The 25,902-nt window shown below is 43.5% G+C and overlaps 1 long non-coding RNA gene across 1 annotated transcript; it reads left to right on the top strand.

Moving 5' to 3' along the window:
* The first annotated feature begins 3,688 nt into the window (after positions 1-3,688).
* LOC130368442 (uncharacterized) lies at positions 3,689-24,163 on the top strand. Its single transcript, XR_008892468.1, has 3 exons — positions 3,689-3,823; positions 13,978-14,287; positions 23,235-24,163. It is a non-coding gene; the product is annotated as an uncharacterized LOC130368442 (long non-coding RNA).
* The last annotated feature ends 1,739 nt before the right edge of the window (positions 24,164-25,902 follow it).

The following is a 25,902-nucleotide window of genomic DNA, read 5'->3' as shown; positions in this document are numbered from 1 at the left end:
CATGACTTATGGACATTGCTGTATGTCCTTACATATTAAATGAAGCCTGGTAATAGCTCTTCGACCAGGAAACACATTCCAAGTACAAATTGGTGGAAACAAACAATCATCGAGCTGCAGGCGCTGACAATAATCCCCATCACAAGGGATCAGAGTTTTCAGAGTAACATTATATAAAGAGAATCCCTGTTTGAACAATCCTCTGACATTACATTCAGATGTCAGAAGAAAGCACTATTAGATATTCATCACATATTACTGGTATAAAAGGAATCTCCCACTGAGCAAGATTAACACAATTGACTGAAGGGGGTGCAGGCCATGGGCCTCTATTGCTGATCGAGCCCCCTGAAGCCAGATTGAACAGATTTATTTATTTTTATAACTATTTAACATCTGACAGCTACACCATCCAGCCTTCCCAAGTGGATTGGATCATGCACAAGGACAGAAAGATTTGGGGGAAAAGGGGCCTGATATGAGGATAGAGCTGTTTGGGGGAAACAGAGGGGTCTGGGAAAGAGGACAAAGGTGTGTAGGGGTGCATAGAGGTCTGATGGGGTCTGGAGGAGAGTACAAAAGGGTCTCTCATACCCATAACCCAGGAGTCAACCATTTCTTTATCTGGCCCAGTACTTGACCAAATAAGTTCCTAAGTGAGACCAAACAATGAACGTATATATTCTGGCAGTGTAATGAAGACAATTATTAAGTAATGTTTTATTCCATAAATAGGGCTAATTATAAGCACCAATCTATCTAGCTGTCAATCAGATTCAATGTGTGTGTGTATGTTTAAACATCACTTCTGAACAGCTGGAGATATTTAGATAAAACTTGGTACACATGTTCCTAATTTTTTTTTATTTTTTTATTGAAGAGTCGAGGTTCGTGCTCTCGAGTCACCCAAGTGCAAGTAAAAAGTGCAAGTGTTCACACAAAAAAATGTGCACGAGGATTCGGTCCATCGCAAGCCCTTCTCCGAAAGGAGAGAGGCCCCCTAACACACCAAACCCTTCCCCTACTGGGCCAGAAGTCACGTGCAAGGTTCCAGGTACAATGTCCGCTTTCGCCATAGCTACTCAGGGACCAAAAAGTGTTCTTGGCGAACAACTAGACATTAACCAAGCAACCAGTAAAACTGGTTTGGCATTCCTGCCGAAGCAGGACTGCCACGGGGCATGGCAGGGAGGTGAGGAACCTAATGGCCACACACACCTCCCCTAGACTTCAGGAGGGACACCCAGAAGGGCTACTGCACCCTGACCAAATCCTAGTGAACATAAAAAAGAACACAACGTGAGCACAGTGACAAAACACAGAAAATATGGTGGCTGTCCACAGTGTGGATGTGCACAGTGTGATACTGCCCGGACATCTGGCCGGATCTATAGAAATTCCTCTGCTGTGAGAGTGCTCGGAAGAGCGAGAGATAAAGTGTGTGCTACGTGCCATCAGTCAAGTAGGGTCGCTACTCCCAAGTGAGTTCTGGCACCCTGGGGTCACCACTCCCAGGGCACTTTTGCATCTCTGTTCTTACCCTACCCAACCTTAGGGCAAGATCCAGAGAGTACAGGTCGCTTCAGGGTCCGCCGCCTGGACACACAGCAGACCTGCACCACTCTGTTACTTATATGTCAACTAAAAATAAAAGATAGTTAAATTAACCCTAGCCCTAGGGTAATGTCTAAACTCCCATGCAAGTCTATGGGACTTTTGGTACCTTACTCTACAAGCCCTGCTCTGCATCTCCTGGTGTGTTGGTCCATCTGGCAAACTACATCCCTCCTGCGAGCCATATCTCTCCCACAAGCCATGTCCATTTCATTTTTGGCCCTTTTTTAGTTTTAGTCCATGATGGAACACAGCTTTTTTGCCTATTATATCCAGATCACAGGTCCTTCAACCACAATGTCTTCATCATAGCTCAGCCCCACCTTATTCCACAAGCTTCGCATATCCGGGTGAATGTGATGGCCTGGCTTGAAAGCCTTGGCCCTCCCACAAGTCACACCTTGCAAAGCCACATTCCCTTTTATTTTTGGTCTTCAATCTTTTCATCACAGCTCCATCCATTAGGACAGGATATGAGGACAAGAGTGTCATTGATGCTTTTCCTTTCCCACAAGGTTTAAATAAGAAGGCCAGGAAATGTTGGATACTCTGCTAGTACATATACTGTATAAAGAAGAGTTAAACTGGTCACACACCAAAAAAGCTGTCGGTCGAACATGCTTCTTTGTTGAATAGTTGTTAAGGTAGTTATGAGATGTACCCACTTTTATTTGTTTTAAGTTTCTATTTTCTCACTGCGTAGTTATAAATCACAATATGGCGCTTGCTTCCTGTAAAACACCCTGCTAAAATCAAAACTAGTTAGTGGCCATGAATGTACTGGTTTGCTGAGCGGACAATAAAGTTCTTGACTAATGAGCTGATAGCATTACCCACTTATCAATTATGATGTAACTACTTACTTGCTTTGATAAAGGATCGCCCATACATCAATGTATGTAATAAACCTATTACCTTCAGGGCTGGCGTTAGAGCACGGCAAACTGGGCAATTGCCCAGGGCCCCCGTCCTCCAGAGGGCCCCCTGCGGCTGCAGTGCAACCCTGCAGTGCAACCCTGCAACCAGCAGCATCCAGGATTGAGCCTCACTGTAGAGTTCAATAGTGCTGCTAGTAAGAGGCTCCTTTAACACCCCCCCCCTCCCTTCCCCCGCCTCCCCCTGCTGCTGCAGCACAGTTTAGCTGCCTGTCGGCCGACAATGAGGAAGATAGTCTGTAGGTGCCAAGAGGCATGAATATCTAGCAGCTCCTGAAGTATTTAATGCACCTAGCCAGCCTTCAATAAAAGTAAGAAGTTGTAATGTGTAGATGTACATGTGTGATGTAAACAGTTTATCTGTTACATGTATTTGTGTATAGTGTGCTGTATGTGTGTGTGTGTAATGCAGGTATGGATATACACATGTATGATATATGTGTGATTAAGTATGTAAGTGTTGTATGTATGCATGTGTACATGTATAGTTTTTTTTTAAATATAAGTGATATACAGTGGTGCATCTGTCACTAGGCCTACCTAAGGCCTAACCCTAGTGCAGCAAATATCACAGAAGGGGCAAAATCTCATATATATATATATATATATATATATATATATATATATATATATATATATATCGTTGTACTTGCACTTTATGTTCATGGAATAAAACCACTTTGAATTGGATACTCAAGTGGGCTATGGTTGCTTTTATTTTTTGGATATCACCATTGGACCCTGGAACCGATATGAGATGATATCCAACAAATACACTCTAGAGCTTATCCTTCTGAATATCAAATATTTACAAAAGGACATTTATAACACAATCTAAATTGTCTTCAGTAGAGGAATCACTGAAATCTGCGAATAAGGAGAATTATGATAGTCCTGTTGAGAAACAGAATACATTTTTGACCAAATTTAAATCTGATATGGAGACTGCCAAGCACCATAAATAGCATAGAGATGCCTCTGACTATACATCGGGTCATATATACAACTGGACTCAATCTAATAATAATTCCTCTTTCAGACGCCCTCGCAAAACTAGACACCAACCAACACAAATCCAGACACATCTAAGTCAAATAATGATAACATTGCCAACAATGATGTTTTTTTTATGTCAAGACAACCCTATGGATACAAACCAACTCGCCATGGAGGCCGGAGACACAGACGGACCCATCAGGACTCGAGCACAAAAACAACCGTCCAACGCAACAGAAACTGAACTTCAAGAAAAAGCCACGCAACCATCACTAACGGTAAATATTTCATCCAGTACACTAACTGAACATCAGCTAGAACTGTTATCCAAGAGACTTAGTTTTTGCCCCCATGCTGCAACTGACTGGTTCCATTTATAATTGGATTTGATTCAATTTTTTCATAAACCAAACTAAAAATCTGGTTTGCACAGAATCCATGTACTGACAATGTATTTTCACCTGTTGTGCCCTTAGCCGAGGAGGGTTTTGTTTTTTCCGAGTTTAAATAAAATGTTCCCAGTAATTTTACACCCAATATTCAATGTAGTGCTTTAGATACTTATTTTGACCTGGTTAGACGCAACAATGGTAAAATTAAGGACACTCTCACTGCATACAGGTACCCTAATCTCACAAGAAATCAAACAATGGCATTGAAATCCCTGATCCATATTCACAATTTGGTGGTGAAACCCGCGGACAACGATGGAGCCATTGTGATCATGGATCGGGGAAAATACATAGCAGAAGCAGAACGTCAACTCAGTGATATACACACATATCAGCATTTGAACTCTGACCAGGTCCATAAAATTGCTCGGAATATAAAAACCGTCCTCGACGAGGCCTTTGACACTGGTCTTATTCATCAGACTTTGTATAAATTTTTGTTGGTTTTACATCCTACCACACCTGCTCCCAAAGATCCACAAGTCGCTGGTGGACCCCCCAGGTCGCCCCATTGTCTCGGGACGGGGGTCTATCACCAGCAACTTGTCAATCTTTGTGGACCAGATCCTACGTCCTTACATTATACAGGCAAAATCTTATTTACAAGACACCTCTGACTTCATTATAAAGATTACTGATGTGTATGTTCCAGAAGGTACTGTCATGGCTACGCTTGACGTTGTCAGCCTGCACACCTCAATCCCACATGATGGGGGTGTACAGGCGGTCAGGTCAAGTATTGAAGGTGACTTCTCAGAGAGAGAAAAAAATCTGATTATTACACTACTAGAACTCATTTTGAAAAACAATTATTTTTCTTTTAAAGGGGTTGTGCGCTGCCCTGCCTTTCGGAGCTCCGCACGCAGCATCCGAAAGTTCATTACTCCGAACGGTGTATGCAGGCTTCTGTGTTCGTGGCCGCTGGGTGTCACGCCCGGCCCCCTCGTGACGTCACGCCCGCCCCCTCAACGAAGTCTATGGGAAGGGGGCACAACCGCTGTCACGCCCGCGAACACGGAAGCCCGCACACAGCGTTCGGAGTAATGAACTTCCGGACGCTGCGTGCGGAGCTCCGAAAGGCAGGGCAGCGCACAACCCCTTTAATGACACATTTTTACTTCAAACCTCCGGCACCGCCATGGGTATAAACGTGGTGCCCATGTATGCAAATGTATAGATGGCAGTGCTGGAGGAAACTAGCATCTATGTGTCCCACCACTCCAGGTTTATCCTGGGGTGGTGGAGATACATCGATGATGTATTTTTGATTTGGTCAGGCATGATGGACGAATTTTATTATTTTCATGGGTACCTTAATTCAGTTAATCAACACACCAGGTTTACGTTGAATGCCTCCTACTCTTAATTTTTTAGATACCCTTGTGTCCATTTCTGAGAATCATTTAACTTCGGATTTGTATGTTAAACCCGCGGATTGTAACTCTGCTTTACATTTCTCTAGTTTTCACCCCCGCCCGATGATACGGTCTCTCCCGGGCAGCCAAATGCTCCGGGCGAGACGTATCATCCAGGCCGAGGACAAAATTGAGCCTGCCCTTAATAAACTGATTTCTTTTTTCCGACACCGTGGCTAACCTGAGAGTTTGCTCCTGGAGAGCAAAAATAAGGTACTAGTCATGGATCCTAAAAGAGGGGGAGATTGAAATAACCTTTTAAAACGTAGAGAGTTGAAGTGGATTCATACGCTACAGACCCTCTGACCGAGAGGTCTGAATGTTGATTTTTCTTTAACAGCACAGATATATAATGCAAAATGATGCAATTCATAAATTGGATGTTGTTTCAGTATGTATCGTGGTGTCACAGTAGAATAGGTATATGGTTGATAGTGATTGGGTTTTAATATTAAAGGGGTATTCCAGGCCAAAACTTTTTTTTTATATATCAACTGGCTCCGGAAAGTTAAACAGATTTGTAAATTACTTCTATTAAAAAATCTTAATCCTTCCAATAGTTATTAGCTTCTGAAGTTGAGTTGCTGTTTTCTGTCTAACTGCTTTCTGATGACTCACGTCCAAGGAGCTGTGCAGCTCCTATGGGGATATTTTCCCATCATGCACAGCTCCCGGGACGTGACATCATCATTGAGCAGTTAGACAGAAAACTTCAGAAGGTAATAACTATTGGAAGGATTAAGATTTTTTAATAGAAGTAATTTACAAATCTGTTTAACTTTCCGGATTCAGTTGATATATAAAAAAAAGTTTTTGCCTGGAATACCCCTTTAATTCTGTGTTTCCTTTGTACCCTAGATCTTCTAAAATCATGGATAGAAAGGTGGCTGAGACAACCCTGCAAGACATCTCACTACTAATTTTTTTGCATAACTTTAGTACAGCACTTGTTAAATTTTATAATTTTTTTTATAACAAATTGTTTCACTTATATACACATTGTGCAGTGTGAACATTAACTGGCCGATCACATTCAGAAATATGCCTTCTAACTATTCCCCCTTTCTTATATTTCTTTTATTTAATTTTTAATTTTCTCTTGATTTTATTATTTATTCATATTTATTTTTATTATTAATATTTTTTTACTTTTATAATTTTTTTTATAACGTCTGGCTTATGGCATCATTTAATGGGTCAAAGTATGTCTGTATTGATGATTGTGGCACCCGCATTCATTGTAGATGGAACCTCGAAAAATGTTGGCTCTCTATATGTAGGACTAGTGCAAGGTCATTACGGCCCTGCACTGTCATACAATTCCGTCACTCCTTCCTCGACAGGGGAGGGGAAATTGTGCCGATGTCTGCAGTGAGTATGATTGCTCATTGGGTGGATACTTCTCTTTTTTCAAAAGCAATAATTCTTGCCATTTGCCATTAGCTGTATTGCCACCGACTTACAGTCAATCTATTTATGATTTTTTCTATTTTTGTTTATTCTGTTTCCTTTTGCACTGTTTTGAGCTTACTTACCATTATTCGGATGTGTGCGCTCAATAGTATAGTCCGATCACGTGACCTAAACTAGTTCCGGTCACGTGATCAGAGACCAGAAGACTGTGATTGGCCAGTAAGCCACACTGCACAAGTATACAGTTGCTGCGCAACCGCAGTAAGAAATCTCCCACGCTAATGGCACCATAATCACATGCATTAGGTGAGTCCAGCCACTCTTCAGCCATGTTACATTGTATATATTAATATTGATTAATGAACTGGTTATGTGTATCATGATCCATTCTCATGATCTGTATACTATGTATATGTTTTTAACACCACGGACATGATCCCTGGTCACTCCAGCATGTCCCCTACATAGCACTACATATATGGACTTGCAATTTGTTATGATTTTTATGATGTGTTTACTGATTGATTATGATTTGATGAGTTGTTACTGTATGGGGCAGTCCCTATAAATACCCTGTTGCATCACTATTGACTTGCTTGAGAATGGTGTTGTGAGAACACCGAAACGTTGCACTTGCACTTTATGTTCATGGAATAAAACCACTTTGAATTGGATACTCCAGTGTGCTGCAGTCGCCTTTAAATATATATATATATATATATATATATATATATATATATATATATATATATATAGTAAATTTGAGTAACCGTATTAGTCCAGTAAAAAAATGTTGCAGTATCTTGTAATACCTTTTTTATTGGACTAACAGAATTTTGTTGAGGCAAGCTTTCGGGATTCCTCCCTTTATCATGTCCAAAGCAAATCTAAGCTCAAAAGCAGAAGACACAGGTTACATCTCACAAATATGCAGGGGTTAAGACAATAGATGTGGAAAATTCACACTAAGATTGGCCATAAATTGTCCTGCTATAGGAACATAGACTAAATAGATAACGATGAGAAAAAGGGGGAGGGAGGGGAGAGACTGATAATAAAGCAGGACAAAGTGAGATTCAAAAGAGAATCCAGTACAGGTTATAAGAAATTTTGATAATGAGATAAGAAGCTCAAATCCACATTTTTTGAGTAAAAAAAAACAGTATAATTTTGGCTTCAAATGTCTTTCTCTCGTGTGTTTTTGAAATTCCCTTTCAGTATCCTGATTGTAAGGTCATGTATGGAGTGGCCTGATTGGGTAAAATGTTGTCCAACTGGGGTTCAGTAGTCATTTTCTTTATGGAGGTTGATGAAATGTCTGTGTAGATTAATCCTTTCGTTGAGTTTCTGGCTGGTTTCACCAATGTAGCATCCCATGTCACACTTGGTGCATTGTATTGTGTAGACCACATTTGGGGATGTGCAGGAGTATAGTCCTCTAATGTTATATGTCTTGTTGTGGGTGGCTTCCATCTTGGTGCAGATATGTTGGCAGAGTCTACAGCGAGGTTTGGTGCAGGGTTTGGTCCCATTGTCTGTGTCTGTTCTTTCTTTAGGTAATTTTCGGCTGACCAGCTTTTGTTTTAAATTGTGTGGTTGTCTGAAGGCCAAGATGGGAGGTTCAGGGAAGATTTCTTTTAGCATCTCATCTTCCGCCAATATCGGCTGCAGGTCCTTGATGATTTTACATATTTCTTCAAGGGCCGGATTGTATGTGGCTACCAGTGGTACGCGTGGTGATGGTTGTATATCTCTGCATTGTAGCAGGTGTTCCCGTGGTGTTTAAAGGGCGGAGTGTATTTTCCTATTGATTGTCCTTGGTTTGTATCCTTTTTGTTTGAACTTCTCAGACAATGTTTGTAGATGCATGTCTCTGTCATCAGGGTTGGAGCAGATGCGATGGTACCTGGTAGCTTGGCTGTATATGATGCCTTTCTTCGTGTGTGAAGGATGGAAACTGGATTTATGTAGATTGCTGGATTGGTCTGTGGGTTTTCTGTACACAGACAATTGTAGTGTGTTCCTGTTTATTGTGACAGTAGTGTCCAGGAAGTTCACACTTTCTGTAGGGAAGTCCATTTTGAATTTGATAGATGGAATAAATGTGTTTAAAGCATCATGAAACTTTCTGAGTTTTTCTTTTCCTTCTGTTCAAATGATGAAAATATCATTAATGTAACGGTAGTATCTGTGGGGTTTGTGAAGTTGTGTGTCTAGAAATCGTTGTTTAAGGTCAGCCATGAATAGGTTGGCATATTGTGGTGCCATCCTGTTCCCCATTGCAGTGCCCATCATTTGTAGATTTATGTCACTGTTGAAACCGAAGTAGTTGTGTGTTAGGATGAATTCTATGAGTTAAGTGGTTACTCCAGGGCTGTATTTCCGGTTGTGGGTTTGGGATGAGAGGAACAGGGAGCAGGCATCAATTCCATCTCTGAGTGGGATTTATGGCCCATCTTAGTGTGAATTCTCCACATCTATTGTCTTAACCCCTGCATATGTGAGATATAACCTGTGTCTTCTGCTTGTGAGCTGTTACGCCGAGCGCTCCGGGTCCCTGCTTCTCCCCGGAGCGCTCACGGCGTCTCTCTCCCTGCAGCGCCCCAGTCAGACCCGCTGACCGGGAGCGCTGCACTGACATTGCCGGCGGGGATGCGATTCACATAGCGGGACGTGCCCGCTCGCGAATGGAATCGCATCCCAAGTCACTTACCCGTCGCGGTCCCCGGCTGTCATGTGCTGGCGCGCGCGGCTCCGCTCTCTAGGGCGCGTGCGCGCCAGTTCTCTGAGACTTAAAGGGCCAGTGCACCAATGATTGGTGCCTGGCCCAATTAGCCTGATTAGCTTCCACCTGCTCCCTGGCTATATCACCTCACTTCCCCTGCACTCCCTTGCCGGATCTTGTTGCCTTGTGCCAGTGAAAGCGTTTAGCGTTGTCCAAAGCCTGTGTTATGAGATCTCCTGCTTTCCATATTGACTACGAACCTTGCCGCCTGCCCCGACCTTCTGCTACGTCTGACCTTGCCTCTGCCTAGTCCTTCTGTCCCACGCCTTCTCAGCAGTCAGCGAGGTTGAGCCGTTGCTAGTGGATATGACCTGGTTGCTACTGCCGCAGCAAGACCATCCCGCTTTGCGGCTGGCTCTGGTGAACACCAGTAGCCTCTTAGAACCAGTCCACCAGCACGGTCCACGCCAATCCCTCGCTGACACAGTGGATCCACAACCTATAAGCCGAATCGTGACAGTAGATCCGGCCATGGATCCCGCTGAGGTGCCACTGCCAAGTCTCGCTGACCTTACCTTACCAGCAATCGCAGCAAATTGCCCAACAAGGACAGCAGCTGTCGCAGTTGACCGCCACGTAACAGCAACTTCTGCCACTGCTACAGCAGCAACCATCTCCTCCACCAGCTCCTGCACCTCCTCCGCAGCGAGTGGCCACTCCTAGCCTCCGCTTGTCCCTGCCGGACAAATTTGATGGGGACTCTAGACTCTGCCGTGGATTTTTGTCTCAATGTTCCCTGCATATGGAGATGTTGTCGGACCTATTTCCTACAGAACGGTCTAAGGTGGCGTTCGTAGTGAGCCTTCTTTCTGGAAAGGCCTTGTCTTGGGCCACACCGCTCTGGGACCGCAATGATCCTGCCACAGCCACAGTCCAGTCCTTCTTCGCTGAAGTCCGTAGTGTCTTCGAAGAACCAGCCCGAGCTTCTTCTGCCGAGACTGCCCTGCTGAACCTGGTCCAGGGTAATTCTTCTGTAGGCGAGTACGCCATCCGATTTCGTACTCTCGCTTCCGAATTATCTTGGAATAACGAGGCTCTCTGCGCGACCTTTAAAAAAGGCCTATCCAGTAACATCAAGGATGTGCTGGCCGCACGAGAGATTCCTGCCAACCTGCAAGAACTTATCCATTTGGCCACCCGCATTGACATGCGTTTTTCTGAGAGACACCAGGAGCTCCGCCAGGAAAAAGACCTAGATCTCTGGGCACCTCTCCCACAGTATCCTTTGCAATCTACGCCTGGGCCTCCCGCCGAGGAGGCCATGCAAGTGGATCGGTCTCGCCTGACCCAGGAAGAGAGGAATCGCCGTAGGGAAGAAAATCTTTGTCTGTACTGTGCCAGTACTGAACATTTCTTGGTGGATTGCCCTATTCGTCCTCCACGTCTAGGAAACGCACGCACGCACGCACCCAGTTCACGTGGGTGTGGCATCTCTTGGTTCGAAGTCTACTTCTCCACGTCTCACGGTGCCCGTGCGGATTTCTCCTTCTGCCAACTCCTCCCTCTCAGCTGTGGCCTGCTTGGACTCTGGTGCCTCTGGGAATTTTATTCTGGATTCTTTGGTGAATAAATTCTGCATCCCGGTGACCCGTCTCGTCAAGCCGCTCTACATTTCCGCGGTCAACGGAGTTAGATTGGATTGCACCGTGCGTTACCGCACAAAACCCCTCTTAATGTGCATTGGACCCCATCACAAAATGATTGAATTTTTCGTCCTTCCCAACTGCACCTCTGAGGTCCTCCTCGGTCTGCCATGGCTCCAGCTTCATTCTCCCACCCTTGACTGGACCACCGGGGAGATCAAGAACTGGGACTCTGCTTGCCACAAGAAATGCCTCTCCCCCCCTCCCAGTCCCGTCAGGCAAGCCTCAGTGCCTCCTCCTACACCTGGTCCCCCCAAGGCTTATCAGGACTGTGCCTTGCCTCCTCATGGCCCCCGTCCTGGTGACACCCTGCCCCGTGCCAAGCTTCACCCTCTGCCCTCCCTCCCCATTCCCACTCCTGCTGTATGGCCTGCCTTTGAGGAAACCCTACAATCACTCCTGGTGTCCTCATCCCATGGGAAGCAGTTGCCGGACAAAGAAAGGGGGAGACCTAAGGGGGGGGTACTGTTACGCCGAGCGCTCCGGGTCCCTGCTCCTCCCCGGAGCGCTCACGGCGTCTCTCTCCCTGCAGCGCCCCAGTCAGACCCGCTGACCGGGAGCGCTGCACTGACATTGCCGGCGGGGATGCGATTCGCATAGCGGGACGCGCCCGCTCTTGAATCGCATCCCAAGTCACTTACCCGTCCCGGTCCCCGGCTGTCATGTGCTGGCGCGCGGCTCCGCTCTCTAGGGCGCGCGCGCCAGTTCTCTGAGACTTAAAGGGCCAGTGCACCAATGATTGGTGCCTGGCCCAATTAGCCTGATTAGCTTCCACCTGCTCCCTGGCTATATCACCTCACTTCCCCTGCACTCCCTTGCTGGATCTTGTTGCCTTGTGCCAGTGAAAGCGTTTAGTGTTGTCCAAAGCCTGTGTTACCAGATCTCATGCTTTCCATATTGACTACGAACCTTGCCGCCTGCCCCGACCTTCTGCTACGTCTGACCTTGCCTCTGCCTAGTCCTTCTGTCCCACGCCTTCTCAGCAGTCAGCGAGGTTGAGCCGTTGCTAGTGGATACGACCTGGTTGCTACTGCCGCAGCAAGACCATCCTGCTTTGCGGCGGACTCTGGTGAACACCAGTAGCCTCTTAGAACCGGTCCACCAGCACGGTCCACGCCAATCCCTCGCTGACACAGTGGATCCACAACCTGTAAGCCGAATCGTGACATGAGCTTAGATTTGCTTTGGACTTGATAAAAGGAGGAATCCCGAAAGCTTATCTCTACAAAATGCTGTTAGTCCAATAAAAAGGTATTACAAGATTCTGCACTTTTGTGATATATATATATATATATCACAAAAGAAAACGTCCGGCGCTCAGGGAATAGCAGGTAAAACTTATGTATGGCTTTATTCAGAACGCAATTGGCAGGACGAGATCTCGTCCTGCCTATTGCGTTCTGAATAAAGCCATATATAAGTTTTACCTGCTATTCCCTGAGTGCCGGACGTCTTCTTTTGTGGTCTCTACTGAACCGGGAGCGGTACCGGTGTCCGTGGCACAAGGACGTGCAGCAGACGTGTTTGCATCATATATATATATATATATATATATATACAGTATATATATATATATATATATATATATATATATATATATATATATATATATATCGTTATCATGGTTTCCCAACCAGGGTTCCTCCAGCTGTATTGGCTGTTCGGGCATGCTGGGATTTGTAGTTTTGCAATAGCTGGGGGCATGCTGATTGTGAAACACAGATTTATGCATGTGTGTGAATATATCAATGTTTCACAACCAGGGTGCCTCCAGCTGTTGGAATACTACAAATCCCAGCATGCTGAGATTTGTAGTTTTGCAACAGCTGGATACACTCTGGTTGGGAAATATATATATTTTTCTAAACTACTCACTTAAACTACTTAAGAGGCTGAATGATTGCCAACTGTCCCATTCAAATGAACGGGATCAGTTCAAGCATCAGTTTCCCTCCAGTGCACGCCTGATATACGTAAACCCGGCCTCATTCGGTCTGCAGGGAGAGGGTATCTACCACTATATGTTACTGTATGTGAGAATACTGGTCTATGTATCGTGGTTTTAATTTAGAAACAATATAGCGGTATTGTGTGTGTCTAGCAAATATTGTGTGTCTACAGGGACATATGCTTTGTGGCTTGTGCTCCTGATCTTTTAACCCTTTCAGGACTCAGCGTTTTTCCATTTTTGCACTTTTGTTTTTTCCTCCTCACCCTCTAAAAACAATAATGCTTTCAGTTTTCCACCAACAAACCCATACGAGGGCTTGTTTTATGCACTACCAATTTTACTTTGTAATGACATCAGTAATTTCACCACAAAAATTCCCCCCAAAAACATGCCATTTTGTAGTTTTTAGCGGCTTCCGTTTCTACGTAGTGCACTTTTCGGTAAAAGTGACACATATTTATTCTGTATAACGACATGCACCAAAATTAGCATGTTTAAAAATTTCCTCTTCTGACCCCTAACACCTTTTTCTTTTTCCGTATATGGGGATGTATGAGGGCTCAATTTTTTGCACCGTGGTCTGTAGTTGAATAACAAATATCCAAGTATGGCACAAAGCAAAATGCAGGGCAGACTGGTTTGTGCATGAAAGATTGCAAAAAAGCCTGAACTTTACATATGAAGCAAGGTAGAATTCTGTTTCTGTATCATAACAAATGTATGTCATTTATGGAATATTGACTAATTGTGTTTGATGAAATGTCTCCCTCTAGTGTTCATCATGCCAGCACTGCAGTCATCCCGAGCCATAATCTCTATTTGCATATTGGTCCCAGAATCCCTAGTGAGCCAAACTGAAGCTTCTGTGCAATACTGAGAGCCAATAAGGAGTGTGGCAGGACAAGCAGCCTGTTCCATGGCTTTAAAGAGAAGATGGATTGTACTCTGCTATAATATGGCAGGCGAAATAGCCATTTCCATGACAACTGGTGACTTAGCAACAGGAACAAAGATCTTATGCAGAAGTGGAGATTGAAACAACAGAGGGGGAAAATCTTACATCAACAGTCCTTGAGAAATAAGGTAATTACCCATGAAGGAGAAGGATTTCTTCACCACAACAACCAGTATTCTGCGCCCCCACATTTCTGCGCACGCACTGGCTAACCGAATGGAATCAATGCTTTACTGTCAGCAATTTCTACTGCATCTGTGCAGCCATTATTATATTACACGTCTGTTATAAATGCATTATTAGGGTAGGACCAAGACACCCATAGACAGATACTGTAACTAACAATCATGTTTGCATTTATACCTCTCAGGCGGTCCACATGTAACGCAATAGGCTGCCGGCAGCTTAATGTAGAGGGTAATTGAAGTGATTATTGGGCCAAGTTTCTTTGTGATTAATAATTTAAAAAAAATAATTATTGCAGAAAAAAAAACCTTAGTAAAAAAAAAAAATACATATAATTGGTGTAGTCACATCAGTAACTAGTTGTCACAGAAAAATGATCATGCTATTCTTACAGCACAATAAAAAAAAAAAAAAAGTGCCAAAATAGCTGTTTTTAGCTCACCTCGCGAAAAACTGAAATAAAGACAAATCTTTTGCACTGCTATGTTAATGGAAAAAAAAAAGTTATGGCTTTTAGAGGGTACCTTAGACATTTGATGACTTTACCATGTCTAGTTAATCTGCAAATTACTGCAGATTAAGGAGAGGGGAGCCATCTGTCAGCAACAGATAGCCTTACTGTAGAGTCTATGTTCACATGATGGAATTTCCGTGCAGAATTCTGCACTAGAATGCCACACAGAGATTCCACAGCTGCAGTAATCCTGATTCTGGGGTCTGCAGAAAGAATAGACATGCAGAGCCCGCTATGTCTATAGGCAAAATAGGCAGCCGCCTAGAGCGCCCTTTAAATGGGGGCACCACTCTTCCTGCTGCAATAAAGGTTAGCCAGCATCCAAAGCACCTGCCCATCAAGCAAAACCCTGCCACGCTACCCCCACCTCACCCGTACTATAATAATCTGCATTTTTCAGTCTGTTGAACCGATCACTAAGGTCAGTCCATCATCCGTCCAACATCCTGACATCGTGCGTGCCTCTATACACCGGGAGTAGCCAATGGGCGGGGTCAAGGGGCAGCAAATTAGCTTTTGTCTAGGGTGACAAAAATCCTTGCACCAGACCTGTAGACATGTCTATTCTTTCTGCGGAGTCCACACTGAAATACTATGCTGTCCTAGCACCGGGATGTTTTGCTGGCGCTCTGCTATCGGGAAAATTTTCCATGTGGACATTCTCCTGTGTGAACATAGCTTGAGAGGCAGGGACAATTTATTACTATTACTGCATTCTTGATCACTGTATACACAGTGGTCAATAAGCACTATGGAGGGTTTACAAAACAGTGTTTTGTGTAAATTTGATGCAAATTTTTTGCACATTTGCAAATGAATGCAATTTGCTCAAAAATGTGTGACTTTTCGTTTCTTTAAAGATCCCAACGAATGTTGAAGTGAGAGCCCCATATGTAACTATTTTTTGGCTGGTATAATTTACACATTGAAACATACTTAGTGTAACGCTGTTGGTTGACCACCACCAGCATACCATGTATCCTGATTCTTACCAGTGTCAGGCAATATCCTCTGTGCCATGTCTCTGTTGTGCTTCCATGTCTCCCTGCTCTGGAGTGTCTCCTGCTGCAGTTCTGTCCTCTAGGGTCCACGCTCGAGCACTGGCTGAATCTTATAGAGACAGAGTGTACTCACTAATGGAGACACTCCCTATATTAATCTGCTCCACCTGTTGCCTGAAACTTTAGCAAGTTTGCGTATGCTGCACTGCTATATCTCGGAGATCTGTCTGCTGATCTCGTGTTCCTGACCCTGCCTATCCACTGGATTTCACCTTTGTTTCATCCCCTGGAACCTGACCTGCTTCTCCTGTGTATGAGCAGACAGGAACATAGTTGACGGCCCTGCCTGCTAGCAGCTTGTTCCAGCCAGCCTGCACCTGAAGCCATCTTGGCTAGCTGTTCTCACAGCCTCTGCTACCTGCTAATGAACACCTAGTCAGCTCTACTGTGTCTGACACAGTTTGCCCCATTCTGTCAGTTTGCCCCATTCTTTCTGCGTGGCCAGCTGCCTCTTGTGGTATACTGGATCCACACCCGTGGGGTGTTAAACTTAGTCAGCAGGGAAATTCAACCTTTTATTGATCAAAGAAGATTTAACAAGCAAAGAGAATCTTAGTAACAGATGTTTTGATAAATCTCATTAAGGGGTACCCCGTCCCTAAGACATATTATCCCTATTCAAAGGGGATAGACTTGCATAGCAGGGGCGGGGCGGGACATCACATGGGGTCGAGTCGTGACGTCACAATACTCCGGCCCTGTGATCGGCACCCTAAAATTTGTGAGCTGGCAGCGCTGCGTGCAGCTCAAAGAGGTGGGTGCCGAATGCAAGATTGCGGGGGTCCCCAGTGGTTGGACCCCCGCGGTCAGACATCTTATACCCTATCCTTTGGATAAGGGATAAGATGTCTTAGGGCCGGAGTACCCCTTTAAGAAAGCCTAGTTGAAACTGTTTCTGGGTGTGGACAGGCTAGACGTAGTGTGGCACAAGGAAATTTTTTTTGCAAGTGGCGCTCTTTCATTGTTACTCATTTTGATGTTCAGGAGATCCCCGAAATTGTTTGCCCCTTTCAACAAAAGCATCTCTCGGAGCAATGCAGAGGCTGAGTGGATCATAAGACTTGATATCTAGACTTTTTCTACTGAATCCTTTGGGCGGCAAAAGACAAAACCCAGATTCATCCCAGGCCTTACCGTTACATCTTTTGGTGGTGGTGGTGGGGGGGGGGTTGGTTTATAGGTAAAGGAGGTAAAGGCTGCTGGCTGTATTTAGCTCACTTTTTTTTTTGGGGGGTTAGAGTTGGAAAACAAGGTAGAGGGAAAAGTGTCAGGGAGGCTAGTCCTGAACTGGCACACCCCAACAAGTTTGCCTGATTGGCAGATGAGGGGAATGCCATTTCAGAGCTATCAGTACTGCAGCAAGACACTGCCGCTTACTGCCAGGGGGTGTCTGTTCCAGTAAGGAGGGAGGAGTGCAGGGCATGCCAGACAGGTACTGGTAATGGGAGGCTATTATTAGGGAGACAGACAGGGTGATCTGTCACAAAGACTGGGATCGCCGAACAGTGTGTTGTCTTCCTGGCGATCGAGTTTGGCACATTGCAGATCGGGTTGACAGGTTGCTGGGAGGGGCTGGAGAAGACCCAGCAGTCATGGTACATTTGGCACCAATGAAAAAGTAAGAGGTAGGTGGAGTTTCCTTCAAAATGATTTCAGGCAAGGACCTCCAAGGTAATATTTTCTGAAATATTACCTGTAGCACGACCCACACCAGAGAGGCAGTGGGAGATTAAGGAGGTAAACAAGTGGCTTAGTAGCTGGTGTAGGAAGGAGGGGTTTGGGTTCATGGAGAACTAGGACTTCTCTGTCAGGTACCGGCTCTACCGTAGGGTCAGGCTGCACCTCAATGGGGGGGAGGGGGGTGCAGCTGTGCTTGGGCCAGAAGGGTGAAGGAGTGTTTAAACAAGGGACTGGGGGGAGGGAACCTACAACGTAGAGGGGGAAGATACTGTAGATAGAGAGGTGGGACTTATTAATGTACTTAATGTAATGTACATACACCTTTGAATTGCATGTTGACTAATGCCAGAAGTATGACCAATAAAACTGACAAAATGGAGTTGATAATGTCTGAGGAGAATTATGACATAGCGGGTATAACAGAGACTTGGTTGGACGATAGCTATGACTGGGCGGTCAACATACAGGGTCATAGTGTTTTCAGGATTGGACAAAACGTAAAGGGGGAGGAGTTTGTCTTCATGTAAAATCCAGCCTGAAGGCCGCACTGCGGGAGGATATACAGGAGGGAAACGATAATGTGGAGTCATTATGGGTAGAGTTATATGGAGATAAAAATAAAAAAATTCTAATAGGGGTTTGCTATAAGCCACCAAACATAATGGAAGAGGCAGAAGATCAATTACTGAGGCAAATAAACAAAGCAAATCAGAATGATGTCATAATAATGGGGGACTTTAACTCCTTAACGACGAAGGACGTATATTTACGTCCTCCGCCAGCTCCCGCGATATGCTGCGGGGTCACGCGGAGACCCCGTGTCATATCGGGTCGGTCCTGGCAGCCATCAACGGCCGGGACCCGCGGCTAATACAGGACATCACCGATCGCTGTGATGCCCTGTATTAACCCTTCAGATGCGGCGATCAAAGCTGACCGCCGCATCTGAAGCGAAAGTGAAACTATCCCGGCTGAAATCAGTGAAATCGCGGCGTCCCGAACCGCTTACAGGACACCGGGAGGGACCTTACCTGCCTCCTTGGTGTCCGATCGGTGAATGACTGCTCTGTGCCTTAGATCGAGGCAGGAGCAGTCAAGCGCCGATAACACTGATCACAGGCATGTTAATAAAGATCAGTGTATGTAATGTTATAGGCCCCTATGGGGGCTATAACATTGCAAAAAAAAAGTTAAAAAAAAGAGTTAATAAAGATCATTTAACCCCTTCCCTAATAAAAGTTTTAATCGCCCCCCTTTTCCCATAAAAAAATAAAACATTGTAAATAAAAATAAACATATGTGGTATCGCTGCCTGCGTAAATGTCCAAACTATAAAAATATATCGTTAATTAAACCGCACTATCAATGGCGTACACGTAAAAAATCCTAAGTCCAAAAAAGCGTATTTTTGTCACTTTTTATACCATTAAAAAATTAATAAAAAGTGATCAAAAAGTCAGATCAAAACAAAAATGGCACCGATAAAAACTTCAGATCACGGCGCCAAAAATTAGCCCTCATACCGCCCTGTACGTGGAAAAATAAAAAAGTTATAGGGGTCAGAAAAGGACATTTTTAAAAGTATAACTTTTCCTGCATGTAGTTAAGATTGTTTCAAGAAGTACGACAAAATTAAACCTATATAAGTAGGGTACCATTTTAACCGTATGGACTTACAGAATAATGATAAGATGTCATTTTTACCGAAATATGCACTAAGCAGAAACGGAAACTCCCAAAAGTTACAAAATGGCGTTTTTCTTGTCGCACAATGATTTTTTTTTTACGTTTCGCCGTGGATTTTTGGGTAAAATGAATAATGTCACTGCAAAGTAGAATTGGTGACGCAAAAATATAAGCCATAATATGGATTTTTAGGTGGAAAATTGAAAGGGTTATGATTTTTAAAAGGTAAGGAGGAAAAATGAAAATGCAAAAACTAAAAAACCCTGCGTCCTTAAGGGGTTAACTATCCTGATATAAACTGGGAGACTGAGACCTGTAAATCTCATAAAGGAAACAGGTTTCTGACTATAGCTAAACACAATTATCTGTCCCAAATGGTACAGGGCCCGACCAGAGGGGACGCCCTACTGGACCTAATATTAACTTACAGACCTGACAGAGTAACTAATGTTGTCACAAAATAGATCAATATAATGAAAATGTGTTGCTGGAAACCCATAAATATCACCACCGATAGGAGAAACACTCAACAGCAACCAAAGTATAAAAAACATGTAAATCTTTATTAGTAGTACATTATACATATTAAAAGTGTGGGCACAGTAGACATCGCTGGACAGAATACAGGAAGTGTAGACTAAACATTGGTACAAAGATAAAGAGAGATGCATCAACCAAACCAGATAGAATATGTATATGAATAGGGTATACAAGCATGGAAGGAATCAATCAGGATGTTTGAGAGGCAAAAAATAAACAAAAAAAACCATGGAAAATACAAGCTAGCCAGTGCAGAGCCATACACCACTTGCACTTACCCCAACGTATATTTCGCACTATTGCGCTTTGTCAGGGGGCGTGGCTATTACTGATTCAGAGTGCCATATAAATAGGGAGAACCAGCCAATCATAGAATGCTACAGCATTATAGAAATACCTTGTAGCCAATGAACTCAAGTCATAATTATATATGCAATCATGTGCATCTGGGTAAGAAGGTTTACCTGATACGTATCATACGCTGCAACCACCATGAACGCCGGCGGAATAAACTGTAGAGACGGAAGTGACTCAGGTCACCCGATCGCAATCAATCACGTGACTTGAAGGCATGTCGGCATGGTGATGCATGATGCACGTGACGCTGGAGGGCAGAGCCATATCATCGGAGTACGGTCACGTGGCCGCGTCGTCAACCGCGTCACACTAAAGACCATGGAGAAGGGTGGGACACGGGAACCACATGATCAAAACTCTGTCACATGACTGGGAAAAACAAACAATAATGTAGATAGCAAAGATGGGTGATGCTGTCAGCGCATGCGCAAATGATGTCAGTGTATAGACCCAACCAATGAAACAGTGAAAGTGACAAAAAATAAACAAAGTGATGGTGAACACACGTGAAAGTGAAAGGTTAGTATATAGCTGCGTGGGATACAAACCTGTTCAGAGATTATCACAGATGAAGATAAATCTGCAACTCTAAATGTTGTAAAGATACTAAAAATAATATAACATAAATACTATAATGATATCCCAATATAATTATAGAAAATGAGTCAAAAGAATACAGAATATGACTATGTATATAAACAAATCAACATGTACCTGTGGGTGACTAACCCGCAGAGTTTGAATGAAGCTCATAAGGTTAAAGTGTAGTGAGTGAAAGAATATGTGTATGTGTGTTAATAGGGAGTGAGCATATGTGTGCATGGAAAATACAACAGTGAAGTGCATTGGAAAAATTTGTATCAGTGAAAAATAGTCTAGCGGGCAACATGTGTTATATATTAAAAATGTAATGTTGGACCCAAGAATGCATGATGTAAACAAGCCAAAGATGACTAAATGCAAAAAAAATAAAATATAAAATAAAATAGAAGTACAAAAAATATGTATGAACAGTATATTCAACAATAAATATTCATTCCATATTAAATATTAACATTTGTATACATAAGATGCCAGGAAATAGGAAAAACCTATTGGATACATGTGAAGTATCTTAAAGTGCATAGATATTGGCTCTGCAGTGGCTAGCTGCCAAGATAACAAGGTGCAATGGAGTGAAGGACAATTCATTGAAGGCTGACTTCCACATGCGGAAAACTGAAAGCACAAAGAAACAAGAAGAAGACTAGATTAAAATGATATAAAAGTGAATAAAATCAGAAATAGACACAAGGCCGGACCAAAAACTAAATTAGTGTATATGGTGTGAACAGATCCTCTACAAAAGGGAGCATAACTAATATAATCATTGAGGCCGGATGGTTGCATTGTTTTTAGCTTGACAATCCACTTAATCTCCCGTTGGGCCAATAGTTTTTCCACTCACCTCCACGTGGACTAACGAACATCTTATCAATGCCACAGAATTTAAATCCAGATGCATCACAATTGTGATGTAAATTAAAATGTCATGAAATCGCTGTGAGGTTAGAGATGTGGTCTTGGTTGGCTGCAGCTTGAATGCCTAGGACATGTTCCCGTATTCGATGTCTAAATTCCTGGGTTGTAAGGCCCACATAGAGTCAACATGGGCATGTTGCATGGTACATGATGCCCGTGGTGTTGCATGTTATGCTGTGGGTAATCTTGTAGCATTTTGTGCCACTAGAATAAAAAAAAGTGAGTGTCATTAACCACATTCTGACAGGCAATACATTTGTCACATGACCTACATCCCCATCTGGGGGCTTTACCCCCGAAGGTGTTGTTCGAGAGTCAGTATAATGACTGTGTGCAAGTGTATCACGTAGGTTGGTGGACCTTCTGCATGTAATAGCTCTTCTCTCAAATGATTCATCTGTGGAACAAATACCATGGATACGTAAGTATTGCCCTACAGAAATACTCAGGATGTTTTCTTGGATGGGATGAATTTGCATGTAAAAGTGAATTGGTTGAAGTGGCTTTTCTGCATAGATCCGATTGTATGAGACCGTTAGAATCTACCTTAAAGGGTAGCTCCCACCATCCTATTTTTTTTTTCTGTCCCTGCCTATTGCCAATCTATCCCTAACCCCCTCCCTGCTTTAAATTTTTCTTTTTACCATTTTAAAAATAACTTTTTGTCTGCCTGGTAGTGTGCTCACTACCAGGAGGACTTCCCCAGCAGGCACCATGTCACTGATGCCTGCTGGGGGGGACTTCCGCCCTTAGTTTATCTACATAGGGTGCCTCCAGCTGTTTCACCACTACAACTCCCAGCTTGCCCTGACATCTATTGGCTGTCATGGCATGCTGGGAGTGGTAGTAATGAAACAGCTGGAGGCACCCTGTGTAGATAAGCTATAAGTTAATTCCATGCGGCGCTGTGGTGCTAGCCTGTTCCCTCCGTCAACCCCCCCCCCGCGCCATACCCCGTTCCCTCCATCACAACCCCCCCCCCCGCATACCGCGTTCCCTCCATCACAAACCCCCCTCCCGCAAACCCCTTTCCCTCGTTACACTTACAGTTACTGCAGAGTCCGCCAGAGGGCGCGCAGGGACAGCGGTGCGACGACATGTGCGGGAGGAGTGGCCTCCCAGCCAGTGGCCGGGGAGCCAATGCGCTCCCTCCCTGCCTGTCTGATTGACAGGCAGGGAGCAAGAGCAGCCTAAATGAAAAAGGACTGATTGCCAGTCCTTTTTGAGGCGTGACGCCATGCCAGGCTGCAGCCGGCCACTAGGAGGGTGACCCCTAGTGGCCGGTTTTTAAATGTAAAATAAAGCATTTTAATGAAAAAAAATAAAAAGTATATTAGAAATATGTTGTAGTACATAAGTACTACAACATATCAAAAAATAAAGTTGGTGACAGTGCCCATTTAAATGTCACATCCAGAAAGTCCATGTTGGTTCTGCTATGTCTGAAGGTTAGCTTGATTTAAAGATTATTACAATTCAGGTCATTAATGAACTGACACAATTCCTCTTCTTTTCCTTTCCATATGAAAGTTATATCGTCTATGAACCTAGCCCAAAATTGGACCCCGTCAATGAAATGGTGAGTGTCAGTGAGGAAGATTATACACTCCCAGGTTGGCACATGAGGGCCCGTAGACGTGCCTTATACTTGCAGATAAACTGTCTGCTTAAACATGAAGAAGTTGTGAGTTAATGCAAACTGTAATAAATTTATGATGAACTCGCCCACATCCACATAGATTTCAGACATCCTCAAAAACGTCTTGACTGCGTTGATGCCATGAGTATGTCAGATTGAAGTGTACAGTGATTCAACATCGCAGGTAACAATCATGTCTTCATACAAATGAATGTCTTCCATCCTAAGGAGGACATCAGTTGTATCCTTAATATATGATGGTATCATTTCAACCATATTACGTAGGACAGAGTCAATGAGTTTGCAAGTGGGCTCACAGACATTGTTCCTACCTGAAACGATAGGTCGGCCCGGTAGAGACGTAGCATGTTTGTGAACCTTAAGTAAGAGATAAAGGGTCGCGATGGTGGGATTTTCGACCATTAGATACCCCATCTGTTGATGTGAAATGGTACCTCTAGACACGGCTTGAAGAAGGATAGTTTTCAGTTCGATCTGAAGTTTAGAAGTGTTATTAAAAGTTGTTTTTTTTATAACAGGTGGTATCACGTAGTTGCCTCATGGCTTCTTTTTCATAGAGGTAGGTAGGCCAAATCACCATGTTCCCACCTTTGTTAGATGGTTTGATAACCACATCTGACATATGTTGTATATCCACCATTAATGTTCTCAATTTCTTTTGTCGCCAATTGCACAAATAAATCAATATTGGAGAATAGTGATAATGGGGGACACTTACGTGATTTCGGGGTTAATGTCTTTGGAAACCATTCTGGAAGTGAACTCTCCTGTTCTTCCATTAAAGGGGTACTCCCGTGGAAATTTTTTTTTTTAAATCAACTGGTGCCAGAAAGTTAAACAGATTTGTAAATTACTTCTATTAACCTCTTAAGGACCCAGGACATATGGGTACGTCCTGGGTCCTGCGATATAACGCGGGGTCACACGGTGACCCCGCATCATATCGCGGCGGGCCCGGCGTCATAGTGAAGCCGGGACCCGCCTCTAATAGCTCGCGGCACTGATCGCTGTGCCGCGCGCTACTAACCCTTTAGCCGCGCGCTCAAAGCTGAGCCGCGTGGCTAAAAACGAAAGTAAAAGTGCCCGGCTAGCTCAGGGAGCTGTTCGGGATCGCCGCGGTATAATCGCGGCATCCCGAACAGCTGTTGCACAGGAGAAGGTCTTCTTACCTTCTCCTGTGCTGTCCGATCGCTGAATGAATGCTTCAAGCCTGAGATCCAGGCTTGAGCATTCAATCGCCGAAAACACTGATTGATCCATTCCTATGGAGATGGATCAATCAGTGTAAAAGATCAGTTAATGCAATGTTATAGCCCCCTATAGAAGCTATAATATTGCATAAGAAAAGTGTAAAAAAATCATTATCCCTTTCAATTATCCCTTCCCCTAATAAAAGTTTGAATCACCCGACATTTCCAAGAATAAAAAAAACATTATGTAAATAATAATAAAAATAAACATATGTGGTATCTCCGCGTGCGTAAATGTCCGAATTATAAAAATATACTGCTTTTTAAACCGCTCGTTCAATGGCGTACGCGCAAAAAAATTCCAAAGTCCAAAATAGCGCATTTTTGATCACTTTTTATACCACAAAAAAGTGAATAAAAAGTGATCAAAAAGTCTGATCAGAACAAAAATGGTACTGCTAAAAACGTCAGATGATGGCGCAAAAAATGAGCCCTCATAGCGCCCTGAACACAGAAAAATAAAAAAGTTATAGGGGTCAAAAGATTACCATTTTAAACGTATAAATTTTCCTGCATGTATTCATGATTTTTTTCTGAAGTGATACAAAATCAAACCTATACAAGTAGGGTATCATTTTAACCGTATGGACCTACAGAATAAAGATAAGGTATCATTTTTGCTGAAAAATGTACTGCGTAAAAACGGAAGCCCCCAAAACTTACAAAATAGTGTTTTTTCAGCAATTTTGTCGCACATTGATTTTTTTTCCCGTTTCACCGTAGATTTTTGGGTAAAATGACTAATGTCATTACAAAGTAGAATTAGTGACGCAAAAAATAAGCCATCATATAGAATTTTAGGTGAAAATTTTTAAGAGTTATGATTTTTTAAAGTAAGGAGGAAAAATTGAAAATGAAAAAACGGAAAAAGCCCGGGTCCTTAAGGGGTTAAAAAAATCTTAATCCTTCCAATACATTTTATGGGCTGTATACTACAGAGGAAATGACCAGCTGATGCTGGTCATTTAACCCTTTTAATTAAATTTAAATGGTCAATTTACATAGGTGTTAGGCTCCTTTCACACTATATTATTGTTCCGTCTAGGAACTTCCGTCAGAAGTTCCGTCACTATATCGGGTAAAACCGTCCGTTACAAAACCCCTGACGGCCGCGACTAAATCGCATTGCAGCCTATGGGGTTTTGTACCTGCCCGTTTGCACCCGTATATGCCCGTAATTCCTTACGGACGTTATATAGTGACGGGACATCGTGGCGGAAAAATTACTGCATGCAACGGTCGGTCGGTTTTCCCCGATATAGTGACGGAACTTCTGACGGAAGTTCCT

Source organism: Hyla sarda, chromosome 4, assembly GCF_029499605.1.
Source record: "Hyla sarda isolate aHylSar1 chromosome 4, aHylSar1.hap1, whole genome shotgun sequence".
In the NCBI taxonomy this organism is placed as follows: Eukaryota; Metazoa; Chordata; class Amphibia; order Anura; family Hylidae; genus Hyla; species Hyla sarda.
The sequence above is the reverse complement of the archived record's forward strand: the minus strand, read 5'-3'. Positions and strand labels throughout refer to the sequence as shown.